The sequence below is a fragment of the Drosophila virilis genome, unplaced genomic scaffold (assembly GCF_030788295.1).
Source record: "Drosophila virilis strain 15010-1051.87 unplaced genomic scaffold, Dvir_AGI_RSII-ME tig00001982, whole genome shotgun sequence".
NCBI classification, from domain to species: domain Eukaryota; kingdom Metazoa; phylum Arthropoda; class Insecta; order Diptera; family Drosophilidae; genus Drosophila; species Drosophila virilis.
Window position 1 is genome coordinate 33,593 of NW_027212876.1, and position 16,408 is coordinate 50,000.

Below are 16,408 nucleotides of genomic sequence, written 5' to 3' on the forward strand. Positions count from 1 at the left end.
TTCAATAATTATTGAGGAGAGCATATAACATAGAATAATATATATATATACAATACTTAAAGCCGTATTGATATATATATATATATATATATATATATATATATATATATATATATATATATATATATATATATATATATATATATATATATATATATATATATGTATGTGAAATTATGAAATTGACGGATGGCATATTTAAAAATTTATATACACAATACCTATATTAAAACTTCAATAATTATTGAAGAGGGGAGCATATAACGTAGAACAATATTTACAACTATACAATATTTTGAAATTTTTGGATGAACAAAAATATATAAAATTGTTACCAGTATTAAAACTTCAATTATTTTTTAGGTAAGCATAGAACAATATATATATATATATATATATATATATATATATATATATATATATAACATATAATGCAATATTGAAATATATACATACACATACAGGAAAATATGGAATTGACGGATGGAAATCATCAAATACAGAAGAAACAGAATACTTACATTTTTTATTCCTATTCTTATTAGCCTCTTCTAAAACATATTTAAATTTGATATGATACGTGATACAGAAATTTTGCTTAGATGTGAAGAAATGTATATCTTAATATTAATAATACAAAAATTGAAGACTATTCTGTAACAAACATAATTAAATTGTAACTTAAACAACATTAAACTGTATATATAATAATAATAATATAACAATTGACATTTCGAAAATACATTGAAAAATAATTGTGACTATGAAATTTTTATATATTGTATATTGATATATGATTATTAATATACAAATTAAATTATAAATGACATTATTCTTTATATATTATATATAACCTTTATCAACTTATATAAAATTATATTGAATTGTTATAAAAATAGTACATGAAAACGTTACAGTAAATGGCAGCATTTGGAAAAAATATCGCCATTATAGATGATGTGTCAAAAAACCTATTCATGGTGAGCAGTGTGTGCTCATCACATTATACGCTGAAAGCGTATAATTTTAAAAGTTTGTCATATACTCGTTATTTGAGTTAGATATCGTTATTTGTTATGTTGTATAACATTTGGCTTACGATATTAAGAAAAAAAGATAATTGTGAAACTTTCAAGCCAAGATGTGGTGTTTGTAATAATTTTATTGTTACTACATCGTGTAAACAAATGGGTTTCCTTTTATCGTAAAATTTAACAATTGCATCCAGTGGAAATTCGATTCATACAGATGTATTGACGATTAGTACGCTGGAAAAAAAGTTTCTAAAATTTTTGTAATTATTTTAAATATTTGTCATAAATGAAACTTTAACATTTTACATACTATTTAATATAGTATGTGACTTGTTTTACTTAATATATTTTTATCGCATAATTATGTTTGCAAGTTATGCATACATAATTTATACATATAAATAAATTATCAAGTTTGTCATCAAAATTAAAGTGTTTATTCCATTATGGTATTAGGCAATGTGTGATAAAATATATATTAAGTAAGTGTACATATAAAGATATTTTTGAACGAATTGTATATATTTTCATATAGATATAATATGTGGTGAATCTCAAAAAATGTGAAACGTAAATTAACGAACATGAAATGCTATGTAACAATGGCCATATTCGTTTATATTTAACATTAATATCTATAGTATATTTTTTATTCAAAAATATATTAAGTTGTAATGTAAATACATTTTGTAAATATGTATGTATATTATGTACATACAAATTATAAAAACATTATTCTGGTTGATCCTGCCAGTAGTTATATGCTTGTCTCAAAGATTAAGCCATGCATGTCTAAGTACACACGAATTAACAGTGAAACCGCAAAAGGCTCATTATATCAGTTATGGTTTCTTAGATCGTTAACAGTTACTTGGATAACTGTGGTAATTCTAGAGCTAATACATGCAATTAAAACACGGACCTTTTGGAACGTGTGCTTTTATTAGCCTAAAACCAAGCGATCGCAAGATCGTTTTATTGGTTGAACTCTAGATAACATGCAGATCGTATGGTCTTGTACCGACGACAGATCTTTCAAATGTCTGCCCTATCAACTTTTGATGGTCGTATCTAGGTCTACCATGGTTGCAACGGGTAACGGGGAATCAGGGTTCGATTCCGGAGAGGGAGCCTGAGAAACGGCTACCACATCTAAGGAAGGCAGCAGGCGCGTAAATTACCCACTCCCAGCTCGGGGAGGTAGTGACGAAAAATAACAATACAGGACTCATATCCGAGGCCCTGTAATTGGAATGAGTACACTTTAAATCCTTTAACAAGGACCTATTGGAGGGCAAGTCTGGTGCCAGCAGCCGCGGTAATTCCAGCTCCAATAGCGTATATTAAAGTTGTTGCGGTTAAAACGTTCGTAGTTGAACTTGTGCTTCATACGGGTAGTACAACTTACAATTGTAGTTAGTACTATACCTTTATGTATGTAAGCGTATTACCGGTGGAGTTCTTATATTAAATTAAATACTTGTATATTTTTAAATATTCGTTGTAGTTAAAAGCCTGCAATAGTGCTCTTTATCGAGTGTTATTGTGGGCCGGTACAATTACTTTGAACAAATTAGAGTGATTTAAGCAGGCCTCAAATGCCTGAATATTCTGTGCATGGGATAATGAAATAAGACCTCTGTTCTGCTTTCATTGGTTTTCAGATCAAGAGGTAATGATTAATAGAAGCAGTTTGGGGGCATTAGTATTATGACGCGAGAGGTGAAATTCTTGGACCGTCGTTAGACTTACTTAAGCGAAAGCATTTGCCAAAGATGTTTTCATTAATCAAGAACGAAAGTTAGAGGTTCGAAGGCGATCAGATACCGCCCTAGTTCTAACCATAAACGATGCCAGCTAGCAATTGGGTGTAGCTACTTTTATGGCTCTCTCAGTCGCTTACCGGGAAACCAAAGCTTTTGGGCTCCGGGGGAAGTATGGTTGCAAAGCTGAAACTTAAAGGAATTGACGGAAGGGCACCGCCACGATTGTAGCCTGCGGCTTTATTTTACTCAACACGGGAAAACTTACCAGGTTCGAACATAAGTGTGTATGTCCGCAGCTCTTTCTCGAATCTATGGGTGGTGGTGCATGGCCGTTCTTAGTTCGTGGAGTGATTTGTCTGGTTAATTCCGATAACGAACGAGACTCAAATATATTAAATAGATATCTTCAGGATTATGGTGTTGAAGCTTATATAGCGTTCATTCATAGTGGCAGTAAAATGTTTATTGTTTGAATGTGTTTATATAAGTGGAGCCCTACCTGTTGGTTTGCCCCATTATAAGGATACTAGCTTCTGAAGTGGACAAACTACTTCTAGCAATAATGAGATTGAGCAATAACGGGTCTGTGATGTCCTTAGATGTCCTGAGCTGCACGCGCGCTACAATGAAAGTATCAACGTGTATTTCCTAGACCGAGAGGTCCGGGTAAACCGCTGAGCCACTTTCATGCTTGTGATTGTGAACTGAAACTGTTCACATGAACTTGGAATTCCCAGTAAATAACGTCCCTGCCCTTTGTACACAGTGCCCGTCGCTGCTACCGATTGAATTATTTAGTGAGATCTCCGGACGTGATCACTGTGACGCCTTGTGTGTTGCGTTTGTTCCGCAAAAGTTGACCGAACTTGATTATTCATTTTTATTCATTTTTATATATAGAAATAAGTAAAATTTTTCTGAATATAAATGAATAATCACTTAAAACATTTACACATACTTATGCCAAATTAATATATATTAATATAATATCTGCCATTTTTAATTTGGGATTTGTCTGTTTTTATGCGTTTTAATGATGAAAAACTTGCGTGTATATGTACCATAATATACATGCGTTGCACAGATGTATTGTTCATTATTATACGCGCATACATTATAAGTATAAACGCAACAACCTAAATTTTATGTGTTGTAACTGTTTTCAGGTTAATGCTTTGTATATTTCTATAAAAATATTTAATTCTTGTATCTATATAAAAATTTTATTCATACCATATTTTTAAAGTATATGTAAAACTAAGACATTTCGCAACACAATTTAGGTATAAACAATTTTATTGAAGGAATTGATATATGCCAGTAAAATGGTGTATTTTTAATTTCTTTCAATAAAAACATTTGTGACGTAATGAAATAAACCAATATAAATTATCACTCTAAGCGGTGGATCACTCGGCTCATGGGTCGATGAAGAACGCAGCAAACTGTGCGTCATCGTGTGAACTGCAGGACACATGAACATCGACATTTTGAACGCATATCGCAGTCCATGCTGTTTTGTACTTTAATTAATTTTATAGTGCTGCTTGGACTACATATGGTTGAGGGTTGTAGACTTTGCTAATTAAGTTGTTTAAAATTTTTCGAAGTTTTAAGCATATGCATAAATTATTCATAATATTAATATATATATGGATGTACTACTCATTGTATATTTTGTATGAGAAAACTGAAGAGTTATATTTTCTTTTTCCAAATCAAATAATACTGAGGAATGTCTAGCATAAAAGAAAAATATATTTTTCCTTCATCTAGAATTGCCTCTTATTAATGATGTGTGATAAAAGAATTGTTGTAAAATTTATGGAACTTCAGAACAAAAGTATTATCCATTATATTGAATAATAAATAATGTTCAATTAACATTGTTTTATACAACCTCAACTCATATGGGACTACCCCCTGAATTTAAGCATATTAATTAGGGGAGGAAAAGAAACTAACAAGGATTTTCTTAGTAGCGGCGAGCGAAAAGAAATCAGTTCAGCACTAAGTCACTTTGTCTATATGGCAAATGTGAGATGCAGTGTACGGAACATCAACATTCTAGTATGAGAAGTTAACGATTTAAGTCCTTCTTAAATGAGGCTTTTTATCCATAGAGGGTGCCAGGCCCGTATAACGTTAATGATTACTAGATGGTTTTCAAAGAGTCGTGTTGCTTGATAGTGCAGCACTAAGTGGGTGGTAAACTCCATCTAAAACTAAATATAACCATGAGACCGATAGTAAACAAGTACCGTGAGGGAAAGTTGAAAAGAACTCTGAATAGAGAGTTAAATAGTACGTGAAACTGCTTAGAGGTTAAGCCCGATGAACCTGAATATCCGGTATGGAAAATTCATCATTAGAATTGTAATATTTTAAACAATATTATAATAATAGTGTGCATTTTTTCCATATAAGGACATTGTAATCTATTAGCATAAATATTTATCATAAAATTATGTCTGATTGCTTATTTGAATTATATGCTTGGCATTTTAACATAAAATAAAAGATATAAATTTGATAAAGTGCTGATAGATTTATATGATTACAGTGCGTTAATTTTTCGGAATTATATAATGGCATAATTATCATTGATACTTGTGTTTATTATATGCATTTGTATGATTAACAATGCGAAAGATTCAGAATACCTTCGGGACCCGTCTTGAAACACGGACCAAGGAGTCTAACATATGTGCAAGTTATTGGGATATAAACCTAATAGCGTAATTAACTTAACTATTAATGGGATTAGTTTTTTAACTATTTATAGTTCATTAACGCAATCCCGGGGCGCTCTTTATAGTTATGTATAATAATATTTATATTATTTATGCCTCTAACTGGAACGTACCTTGAGCATATATGCTGTGACCCGAAAGATGGTGAACTATACTTGATCAGGTTGAAGTCAGGGGAAACCCTGATGGAAGACCGAAACAGTTCTGACGTGCAAATCGATTGTCAGAATTGAGTATAGGGGCGAAAGACCAACCGAACCATCTAGTAGCTGGTTCCTTCCAAAGTTTCCCTCAGGATAGCTGGTGCATTTAACTGTTGTATAAAATAATCTTATCTGGTAAAGCGAATGATTAGAGGCCTTAGGGTCGAAACGATCTTAACCTATTCTCAAACTTTAAATGGGTAAGAACCTTAACTTTCTTGATATGAAGTTTAAGGTTATGATATAATGTGCCCAGTGGGCCACTTTTGGTAAGCAGAACTGGCGCTGTGGGATGAACCAAACGTAATGTTACGGTGCCCAAATTAACAACTCATACAGAAACCATGAAAGGCGTTGGTTGCTTAAAACAGCAGGACGGTGATCATGGAAGTCGAAATCCGCTAAGGAGTGTGTAACAACTCACCTGCCGAAGCAACTAGCCCTTAAAATGGATGGCGCTTAAGTTGTATACCTATACATTACCGCTAAAGTAGATGGTTTATATTACTTGTAATATAAATTTTGAAACTTTAGTGAGTAGGAAGGTACAATGGTGTGCATAGAAGTGTTTGGCGTAAGCCTGCATGGAGCCGCTATTGGTACAGATCTTGGTGGTAGTAGCAAATAATCGAATGAGACCTTGGAGGACTGAAGTGGAGAAGGGTTTCGTGTGAACAGTGGTTGATCACGAGTCAGTCGGTCCTAAGTTCAAGGCGAAAGCCGAAAATTTTCAAGTGAAGAAAAATCTAAATATATTTGTCATCTAACCGATTTTTATATACTTGAATAATTTTGAACGAAAGGGAATACGGTTCCAATTCCGTAACCTGTTGAGTATCCGTTTGTTATTAAATATGGGCCTCGTGCTCATCCTGGCAACAGGAACGACCATAAAGAAGCCGTCGAGAGGTATCGGAAGAGTTTTCTTTTCTGTTTTATAGCCGTACTACCATGGAAGTCTTTCGCAGAGAGATATGGTAGATGTGCTAGAAGAGCATGACATATACTGTTGTGTCGATATTTTCTCCTCGGACCTTGAAAATTTATGGTGGGGACACGCAAACTTCTCAACAGGCCGTACCAATATCCGCAGCTGGTCTCCAAGGTGAAAGGTCTCTAGTCGATAGAATAATGTAGGTGCTTCGCAAACAATTTAAAGATAACGGTGCTTTCAAGCAACGGTATCTTGTTTACATTTTGTGCGCTTATCAGCAATAAAGTTTTATTGCTTTGTTTGCGTCGTTGCTGCGTGAGCAACAGGCGTTCGTGTGTGTGTGTGAAACCGCCAGCTTCTACGTGTGTGTGTGTGTGTGCGTGCTATTTATATATTAAATAGATAAGCGCACACCTGCGGGCGATGCCGCCACGCAAAAAGAAGCCCGCTGAGAAGGGGACCTTTGAAAATTGTAGGATGACGTCGGAAGATGAGGTGACCTAGTCGGAGTCGTCATCGAACAGCGAGGTAAGGCGGTCGACAAGTGCGGCGGCTTTGAGGAAGCGGAAAGGAACAGCTGTCGAGTAGATGAAGGGGATAACGGGAGCTTTATTGCAGCTTGCACTCAAGGAGAGAGCCACGGGGTCGCTCATTTGCAAGTAAGTTGATTATACAGGGCAGTATGAGCAGCTCCTGTTCGCGCTTGTGGCGCAGAATGAGCGGCTGCAGGGGCGTTTGGAGGCCGTTTGCGGGGGTGCAGGCGTTTCGCATGAGTTGCATGTTCCAGCCGGCCAAGCGCCGGCATGGGATAATGAAATAAGACCTCTGTTCTGCTTTCATTGGTTTTCAGATCAAGAGGTAATGATTAATAGAAGCAGTTTGGGGGCATTAGTATTATGACGCGAGAGGTGAAATTCTTGGACCGTCGTTAGACTTACTTAAGCGAAAGCATTTGCCAAAGATGTTTTCATTAATCAAGAACGAAAGTTAGAGGTTCGAAGGCGATCAGATACCGCCCTAGTTCTAACCATAAACGATGCCAGCTAGCAATTGGGTGTAGCTACTTTTATGGCTCTCTCAGTCGCTTCCCGGGAAACCAAAGCTTTTGGGCTCCGGGGGAAGTATGGTTGCAAAGCTGAAACTTAAAGGAATTGACGGAAGGGCACCACCAGGAGTGGAGCCTGCGGCTTAATTTGACTCAACACGGGAAAACTTACCAGGTCCGAACATAAGTGTGTAAGACAGATTGATAGCTCTTTCTCGAATCTATGGGTGGTGGTGCATGGCCGTTCTTAGTTCGTGGAGTGATTTATCTGGTTAATTCCGATAACGAACGAGACTCAAATATATTAAATAGATATCTTCAGGATTATGGTGTTGAAGCTTATATAGCCTTCATTCATAGTGGCAGTAAAATGTTTATTGTGTTTGAATGTGTTTATATAAGTGGAGCCGTACCTGTTGGTTTGTCCCATTATAAGGACACTAGCTTCTTAAATGGACAAATTGCGTCTAGCAATAATGAGATTGAGCAATAACAGGTCTGTGATGCCCTTAGATGTCCTGGGCTGCACGCGCGCCACAATGAAAGTATCAACGTGTATTTCCTAGACCGAGAGGTCCGGGTAAACCGCTGAACCACTTTCATGCTTGGAATTGTGAACTGAAACTGTTCACATGAACTTGGAATTCCCAGTAAGTGTGAGTCATTAACTCGCATTGATTACGTCCCTGGCCTTTGTACACACCGCCCGTCGCTACTACCGATTGAATTATTTAGTGAGGTCTCCGGACGTGATCACTGTGACGCCTTGTGTGTTGCGGTTGTTTCGCAAAAGTTGACCGAACTTGATTATTTAGAGGAAGTAAAAGTCGTAACAAGGTTTCCGTAGGTGAACCTGCGGAAGGATCATTATTGTATAATGTTCATTTCAGTTAATAAAAACAATTTTATATATAGAAATATATAAAATTTTTCTGAATATAAATGAATAATCATTTAAAAACATTGCACATACTTATTCCCAATTAATATATATTTATATAATATATGTCATTTTCAATTTGGGATTTGTCTGTGTTTATGCGTTTTAATGATGAAAAACTTGCGTGTATATGTACCATAATATACATGCGTTGCACAGATGTATTGTTCATTATTATACGCGCATACATTATAAGTATAAACGCAACAACCTAAATTTTATGTGTTGTACCTGTTTTCAGGTTAATGCTTTGTATATTTCTATAAAAATATTTAATTCTTGTATATATATAAAAATTTTATTCATACCATATTTTTAAAGTATATGTAAAACTAAGACATTTCGCAACACAATTTAGGTATAAACAATTTTATTGAAGGAATTGATATATGCCAGTAAAATGGTGTATTTTTAATTTCTTTCAATAAAAACATTTGTGACGTAATGAAATAAACCAATATAAATTATCACTCTAAGCGGTGGATCACTCGGCTCATGGGTCGATGAAGAACGCAGCAAACTGTGCGTCATCGTGTGAACTGCAGGACACATGAACATCGACATTTTGAACGCATATCGCAGTCCATGCTGTTTTGTACTTTAATTAATTTTATAGTGCTGCTTGGACTACATATGGTTGAGGGTTGTAGACTTTGCTAATTAAGTTGTTTAAAATTTTTCGAAGTTTTAAGCATATGCATAAATTATTCATAATATTAATATATATATGGATGTACTACTCATTGTATATTTTGTATGAGAAAACTGAAGAGTTATATTTTCTTTTTCCAAATCAAATAATACTGAGGAATGTCTAGCATAAAAGAAAAATATATTTTTCCTTAATCTAGAATTGCCTCTTATTAATGATGTGTGATAAAAGAATTGTTGTAAAATTTATGGAACTTCAGAACAAAAGTATTATCCATTATATTGAATAATAAATAATGTTCAATTAACATTGTTTTATACAACCTCAACTCATATGGGACTACCCCCTGAATTTAAGCATATTAATTAGGGGAGGAAAAGAAACTAACAAGGATTTTCTTAGTAGCGGCGAGCGAAAAGAAATCAGTTCAGCACTAAGTCACTTTGTCTATATGGCAAATGTGAGATGCAGTGTACGGAACATCAACATTCTAGTATGAGAAGTTAACGATTTAAGTCCTTCTTAAATGAGGCCATTTATCCATAGAGGGTGCCAGGCCCGTATAACGTTAATGATTACTAGATGGTTTTCAAAGAGTCGTGTTGCTTGATAGTGCAGCACTAAGTGGGTGGTAAACTCCATCTAAAACTAAATATAACCATGAGACCGATAGTAAACAAGTACCGTGAGGGAAAGTTGAAAAGAACTCTGAATAGAGAGTTAAATAGTACGTGAAACTGCTTAGAGGTTAAGCCCGATGAACCTGAATATCCGGTATGGAAAATTCATCATAAGAATTGTAATATTTTAAACAATATTATAATAATAGTGTGCATTTTTTCCATATAAGGACATTGTAATCTATTAGCATAAATATTTATCATAAAATTATGTCTGATTGCTTATTTGAATTATATGCTTGGCATTTTAACATAAAATAAAAGATATAAATTTGATAAAGTGCTGATAGATTTATATGATTACAGTGCGTTAATTTTTCGGAATTATATAATGGCATAATTATCATTGATACTTGTGTTTATTATATGCATTTGTATGATTAACAATGCGAAAGATTCAGGTTACCTTCGGGACCCGTCTTGAAACATGGACCAAGGAGTCTAACATATGTGCAAGTTATTGGGATATAAACCTAATAGCGTAATTAACTTGACTATTAATGGGATTAGTTTTTTAACTATTTATAGTTCATTAACGCAATCCCGGGGCGCTCTTTATAGTTATGTATAATAATATTTATATTATTTATGCCTCTAACTGGAACGTACCTTGAGCATATATGCTGTGACCCGAAAGATGGTGAACTATACTTGATCAGGTTGAAGTCAGGGGAAACCCTGATGGAAGACCGAAACAGTTCTGACGTGCAAATCGATTGTCAGAATTGAGTATAGGGGCGAAAGACCAACCAAACCATCTAGTAGCTGGTTCCTTCCAAAGTTTCCCTCAGGATAGCTGGTGCATTTAACTGTTGTATAAAATAATCTTATCTGGTAAAGCGAATGATTAGAGGCCTTAGGGTCGAAACGATCTTAACCTATTCTCAAACTTTAAATGGGTAAGAACCTTAACTTTCTTGATATGAAGTTTAAGGTTATGATATAATGTGCCCAGTGGGCCACTTTTGGTAAGCAGAACTGGCGCTGTGGGATGAACCAAACGTAATGTTACGGTGCCCAAATTAACAACTCATACAGAAACCATGAAAGGCGTTGGTTGCTTAAAACAGCAGGACGGTGATCATGGAAGTCGAAATCCGCTAAGGAGTGTGTAACAACTCACCTGCCGAAGCAACTAGCCCTTAAAATGGATGGCGCTTAAGTTGTATACCTATACATTACCGCTAAAGTAGATGGTTTATATTACTTGTAATATAAATTTTGAAACTTTAGTGAGTAGGAAGGTACAATGGTGTGCATAGAAGTGTTTGGCGTAAGCCTGCATGGAGCCGCTATTGGTACAGATCTTGGTGGTAGTAGCAAATAATCGAATGAGACCTTGGAGGACTGAAGTGGAGAAGGGTTTCGTGTGAACAGTGGTTGATCACGAGTCAGTCGGTCCTAAGTTCAAGGCGAAAGCCGAAAATTTTCAAGTGAAGAAAAATCTAAATATATTTGTCATCTAACCGATTTTTATATACTTGAATAATTTTGAACGAAAGGGAATACGGTTCCAATTCCGTAACCTGTTGAGTATCCGTTTGTTATTAAATATGGGCCTCGTGCTCATCCTGGCAACAGGAACGACCATAAAGAAGCCGTCGAGAGGTATCGGAAGAGTTTTCTTTTCTGTTTTATAGCCGTACTACCATGGAAGTCTTTCGCAGAGAGATATGGTAGATGTGCTAGAAGAGCATGACATATACTGTTGTGTCGATATTTTCTCCTCGGACCTTGAAAATTTATGGTGGGGACACGCAAACTTCTCAACAGGCCGTACCAATATCCGCAGCTGGTCTCCAAGGTGAAAGGTCTCTAGTCGATAGAATAATGTAGGTGCTTCGCAAACAATTTAAAGATAACGGTGCTTTCAAGCAACGGTATCTTGTTTACATTTTGTGCGCTTATCAGCAATAAAGTTTTATTGCTTTGTTTACGTCGTTGCTGCGTGAGCAACAGGCGTTCGTGTGTGTGTGTGAAACCGCCAGCTTCTACGTGTGTGTGTGTGTGTGCGTGCTATTTATATATTAAATAGATAAGCGCACACCTGCGGGCGATGCCGCCACGCAAAAAGAAGCCCGCTGAGAAGGGGACCTTTGAAAATTGTAGGATGACGTCGGAAGATGAGGTGACCTAGTCGGAGTCGTCATCGAACAGCGAGGTAAGGCGGTCGACAAGTGCGGCGGCTTTGAGGAAGCGGAAAGGAACAGCTGTCGAGTAGATGAAGGGGATAACGGGAGCTTTATTGCAGCTTGCACTCAAGGAGAGAGCCACGGGGTCGCTCATTTGCAAGTAAGTTGATTATACAGGGCAGTATGAGCACAAGCGCCTCCTGTTCGCGCTTGTGGAGCAGAATGAGCGGCTGCAGGGGCGTTTGGAGGCCGTTTGCGGGGGTGCAGGCGTTTCGCATGAGTTGCATGTTCCAGCCGGCCAAGCGCGGGCTTCGTCGGTGAACGCCGCCAGAGGGGGTCCCAGGTCGGCAGTGCCGTCTACCCCGGAGATGCCTCGGCCAGTTGAGACCTGGTCCTTGGTTGTGCGCAGCAAGGCTGCTGGCAAAACCGCTAAAGACGTGGTTGAGCAGGTGGTGAAGGAGGTAGGTCCCTCTCTTGGTGTGCGGATACATGAGGTGAAAACTCTAAGGGATGGAGGTGCGTTAATTCGGACTCCATCGGTCGCCGAGCGTGAGAAAATTGTGGAGAACACAAAGTTCAACGAGGTGGGATTGGAAGTGTGTGTGAATGATAAATTAGGGCCGAAAGTTGTGGTTCAGGGCGTTCACTCGCAGATCACCCCTGACGAGTTCATGGGTGACCTTTACGAGATGAACTTAAAGGACAAAATGTCACTTGAAGCCTTCAAGAAAGGTGTCCGGATGACAAGTAAGCCATGGGCGGCGGGAGGTAATGTAGCAGTTAATATCGTCCTCGAGGGTGCTGTGGTGGCCATGCAGTCCCTTTTAGAAATCGGACGCTGCTACATAAAATGGTTTTCGTTTAGAGTGAGAAGTTTTGACCTGGTACTGCTGCAATTGCTCCTTCGGGACATCTGATGATGTCTCTAGCCTGTCCCATATACGGGGCGATTGTTGCGCGGGCGAATGCTAGACATTAAAATGTCTAGCAGATTTCTTCAGCTGAATTGTCAAAGGTCGTATGCAGCTATGTGTGATGTGGGGGCTATGATGTGTGAAAGGGGCAGCGTCGTTGCCCTGCTGCAGGAACCCTACGCGACCGGTGGTTGCGTAAGGGGATTGCCCGCATGTATGCGAGTATTCCCTGACAGCAGGGCTAACTCCGCTGTCATTGTGAATGATGTCAGTATTAAATGCACTTTGGTGAGTTCAACTGACTGGGGGGTGTGTGTGAGCCTAAGCAGCAGTTTTGGCAGGATTTTTGTAGTGAGCATGTATTGTAAGTTCGGGGATCCCCTCGAACCATACATTGCTTACTTGGATGAGGTGCTACTACTGGTTAGTAGCGTACCAGTCATCCTTGGTCTTGATGCGAATGCATCATCCCCCATGTGGTTCAGCAAGGTATCCAGACATTCGTCTGGGTATTCGAACCACACACGGGGTGAGATCCTAGCCGAGTGGGCCGTGTCCCAGGATGTTCGGGTCGTTGACGAACCCAGTGAGTGGTATACGTTTGCGGGTCCGGTGGGTCAGAGTGACATTGATGTTACTCTAGTGAATGCGGTGGCAATGAGTATGTATGCTTTTCATTGGTGTGTACTAGGTGGGCTTGGTGTGAGTGACCACAATCCGATTGAGATTGTTGTCACACACACTATTACGAGGAACGAAAGTGTTGGGGGTAATCGCTGGCGCACTTGTAGTGTGAATTGGTCCCTTCATGGGCTCATTGTGCAGGAGGCGGCAACGCAAGTTCCGCTTAATGCATTTAATGATTTGAATGTGGATGAGCAGGTCGTATGCGTGAATGGGTGGATAACTGGTGCGAATGATCGCATTTTTGAGAGGCACCGTAAGGTCAACCTTAAGCATGTGAAGTGGTGGACGAATCAGTTAAGCACCAAGCGGCGGATGGTCCGGTCTCTGCGGAAGCGATTCCAAAGGGCCAGAGCTACCAATGCGGATGGTGCAGCCCAACTCAGGATTGAATATAGTCGGTGTATGAATGAGTACAAGCAAATGCTTGTAAAGGTGAAAGAAGATGAATGGCGCTCTTTCCTGGACCCCTGGGGTCGTGCTTATAAAATAGTTCGAGGTAGAGGCAGGGAAACGGATGTAAGTAGCCTCCGTGTTGGTAACGTTCAGTTAACGGCATGGAGGGATTGCATGAAAGTCTTGTTGAATGAATTCTTCCCCAGAGCGGATCATCAGGACTCACCACCTAGTGTGGTTAGGCCTGTTGATCCGCTTCTGGATAGTGAGTTGGAGGTGGCTTTCTCGAGGTTAAAGTCGAGGAAGTCACCTGGTATGGATGGATTCACTGGAGAAATGTGTAAAAGTGTCTGGAAGTCAATTCCAGAGTATATGAAAGCGATGTATGCGAAGTGTCTGAATGAGGGTTATTTCCCCAGTGAATGGAAGTGTGCGAGAGTGATAGTGCTCCTGAAGTCGCCTGACAGGATCAGGAGCAATCCTAGATCTTTTCGGGGCATCAGTCTTCTTCCGGTTCTTGGAAAAGTTCTGGAAAGGATTATGGTAGAAAGGCTTCAGGAGAGAATGAGTGACCAAATGTCTGACAGGCAATTTGGATTTAGGCAGGGCAGATGTGTTGAGGATGCGTGGAGGTATGTTAGTGACTCTGTTGAGGCTAGCAGCTCCACGTATGTCTTGGGCATCTTTGTTGATTTTAAAGGTGCTTTCGACTACCTGAGCTGGGCGAGTGTTTTGAGAAGGTTGGATGAATGCGGGTGCCGAGAATTAGCTCTCTGGAAGAGCTATTTCTCTGGCAGACGTGCGTGTGCTGTAGGGCGGTGTGAATGTGTGAGCGTAAATGTGGTTCGTGGCTGTCCGCAGGGATCTATCTGTGGCCCATTCATTTGGAGCCTCATGATGGACCCCTTGCTGGTGCAGCTTGAGCAGATGTGTAAATGTTGTGCGTATGCGGACGATCTGCTTATCTTGATTGAGGGTCGGTCGCGTCTTGAGATCGAAACGAATGCGGGTATGTGCTTGCGCACTGTGTATGAGTGGGGTGAAAGTGTTGGGGTCAGTCTTGCAATGGACAAGACAGTGTCAGTGCTGCTCAAGGGCAGATTGGCAACTAGTCGGCCACCCATTGTCAGACTGAATGGAGTGAATGTGAGGTATGCGTCTGAGGTGAAATACCTCGGCATAACCTTCGGCGAGAGGATGTGTTTCACTCCTCATATCGCTGGTCTCAAGGCCCGGAATGAGTGAGTTTGCTAGAGCTGCATTTTCCAGGCGACGTTTGCAATTGCAGGAAGAAATTGTATGAATGATGATGGATGGTAGATGTGGGAATGTGGGGGTACGATTGTGTGGGTGTGTCTGAATGATAATTTTTGTTGAACATTGTGTTGTGTTGGGGCTACCAACCCTTAACTGTTTTGGAGTTTAAATTGGAAGTGCCCTTCTGGTACGAGGCCTGACCAGAGGCTTTTAATCTGGTACCACGGGTAACCAGGAGCCCACGGAACTTGTTCCGTCCTGGTTAGTTGGTGCGGCCCTTCGGGGAGTATCGTGGTGGTTGTGGTTTAACACCCAAATGCGGGTAGAGCATCGCTCGACGTGGAGTTGCGTCATACAACCGGGTTCCGTGACCCAGATTACGGAAGAGGCTTAGGTAGTCCTCGTGCCAAACCAAGGTAGAAGTCACAACCAAACAGTCGTGTCTTTAATTGGTGCCTGCGGAATTGATGTTCCATGTATGATTGACCCTTGAATTAATCCTATACTAGGAACCGTGAGATTAAGCCATCGCGGCAGGTGCTCACGTTAAGCCCACTGACTTTCATGTCCCTATCTACTATCTAGCGAAACCACAGCCAAGGGAACGGACTTGGAATAATGAGCGGGGAAAGAAGACCCTTTTGAGCTTGACTCTAATCTGGCAGTGTAAGGAGACATAAGAGGTGTAGAATAAGTGGGAGATATTAGACTTCGGTTTGGTATCGACAATGAAATACCACTACTCTTATTGTTTCCTTACTTACTTGATTAAATGGAACGTGTATCATTTCCTAGCCATTATACGGATATAATTATTATGTCTTATGGTATTGGGTTTTGATGCAAGCTTCTTGATCAAAGTATCACGAGTTTGTTATATAATCGTAAACAAATTCTTTAATGAGAGAATGCATTTATGTATTATTGACTTAAAAATTTGGTATAACTCCAATTACTCAGGTATGATCCAATTCAAGGACATTGCCAGGTAGGGAGTTTGACTGGGGCGGTACATCTC

The 16,408-nt window shown here is 39.0% G+C and overlaps 2 non-coding genes and 1 pseudogene across 2 annotated transcripts; all 3 read left to right on the forward strand.

The window, feature by feature from the left end:
* The first annotated feature begins 4,193 nt into the window (after window positions 1–4,193).
* On the forward strand, window positions 4,194–4,372 carry LOC6636519 (5.8S ribosomal RNA). The gene has a single exon (XR_049254.1). It is a non-coding gene; the product is annotated as a 5.8S ribosomal RNA (ribosomal RNA).
* Window positions 4,373–9,143: 4,771 nt separating this feature from the next.
* On the forward strand, window positions 9,144–9,322 carry LOC6637235 (5.8S ribosomal RNA). The gene has a single exon (XR_049420.2). It is a non-coding gene; the product is annotated as a 5.8S ribosomal RNA (ribosomal RNA).
* A 324-nt stretch (window positions 9,323–9,646) lies between these two features.
* LOC116650125 (large subunit ribosomal RNA) overlaps window positions 9,647–16,408 on the forward strand; it is a 7,554-nt pseudogene continuing 792 nt past the window's right edge.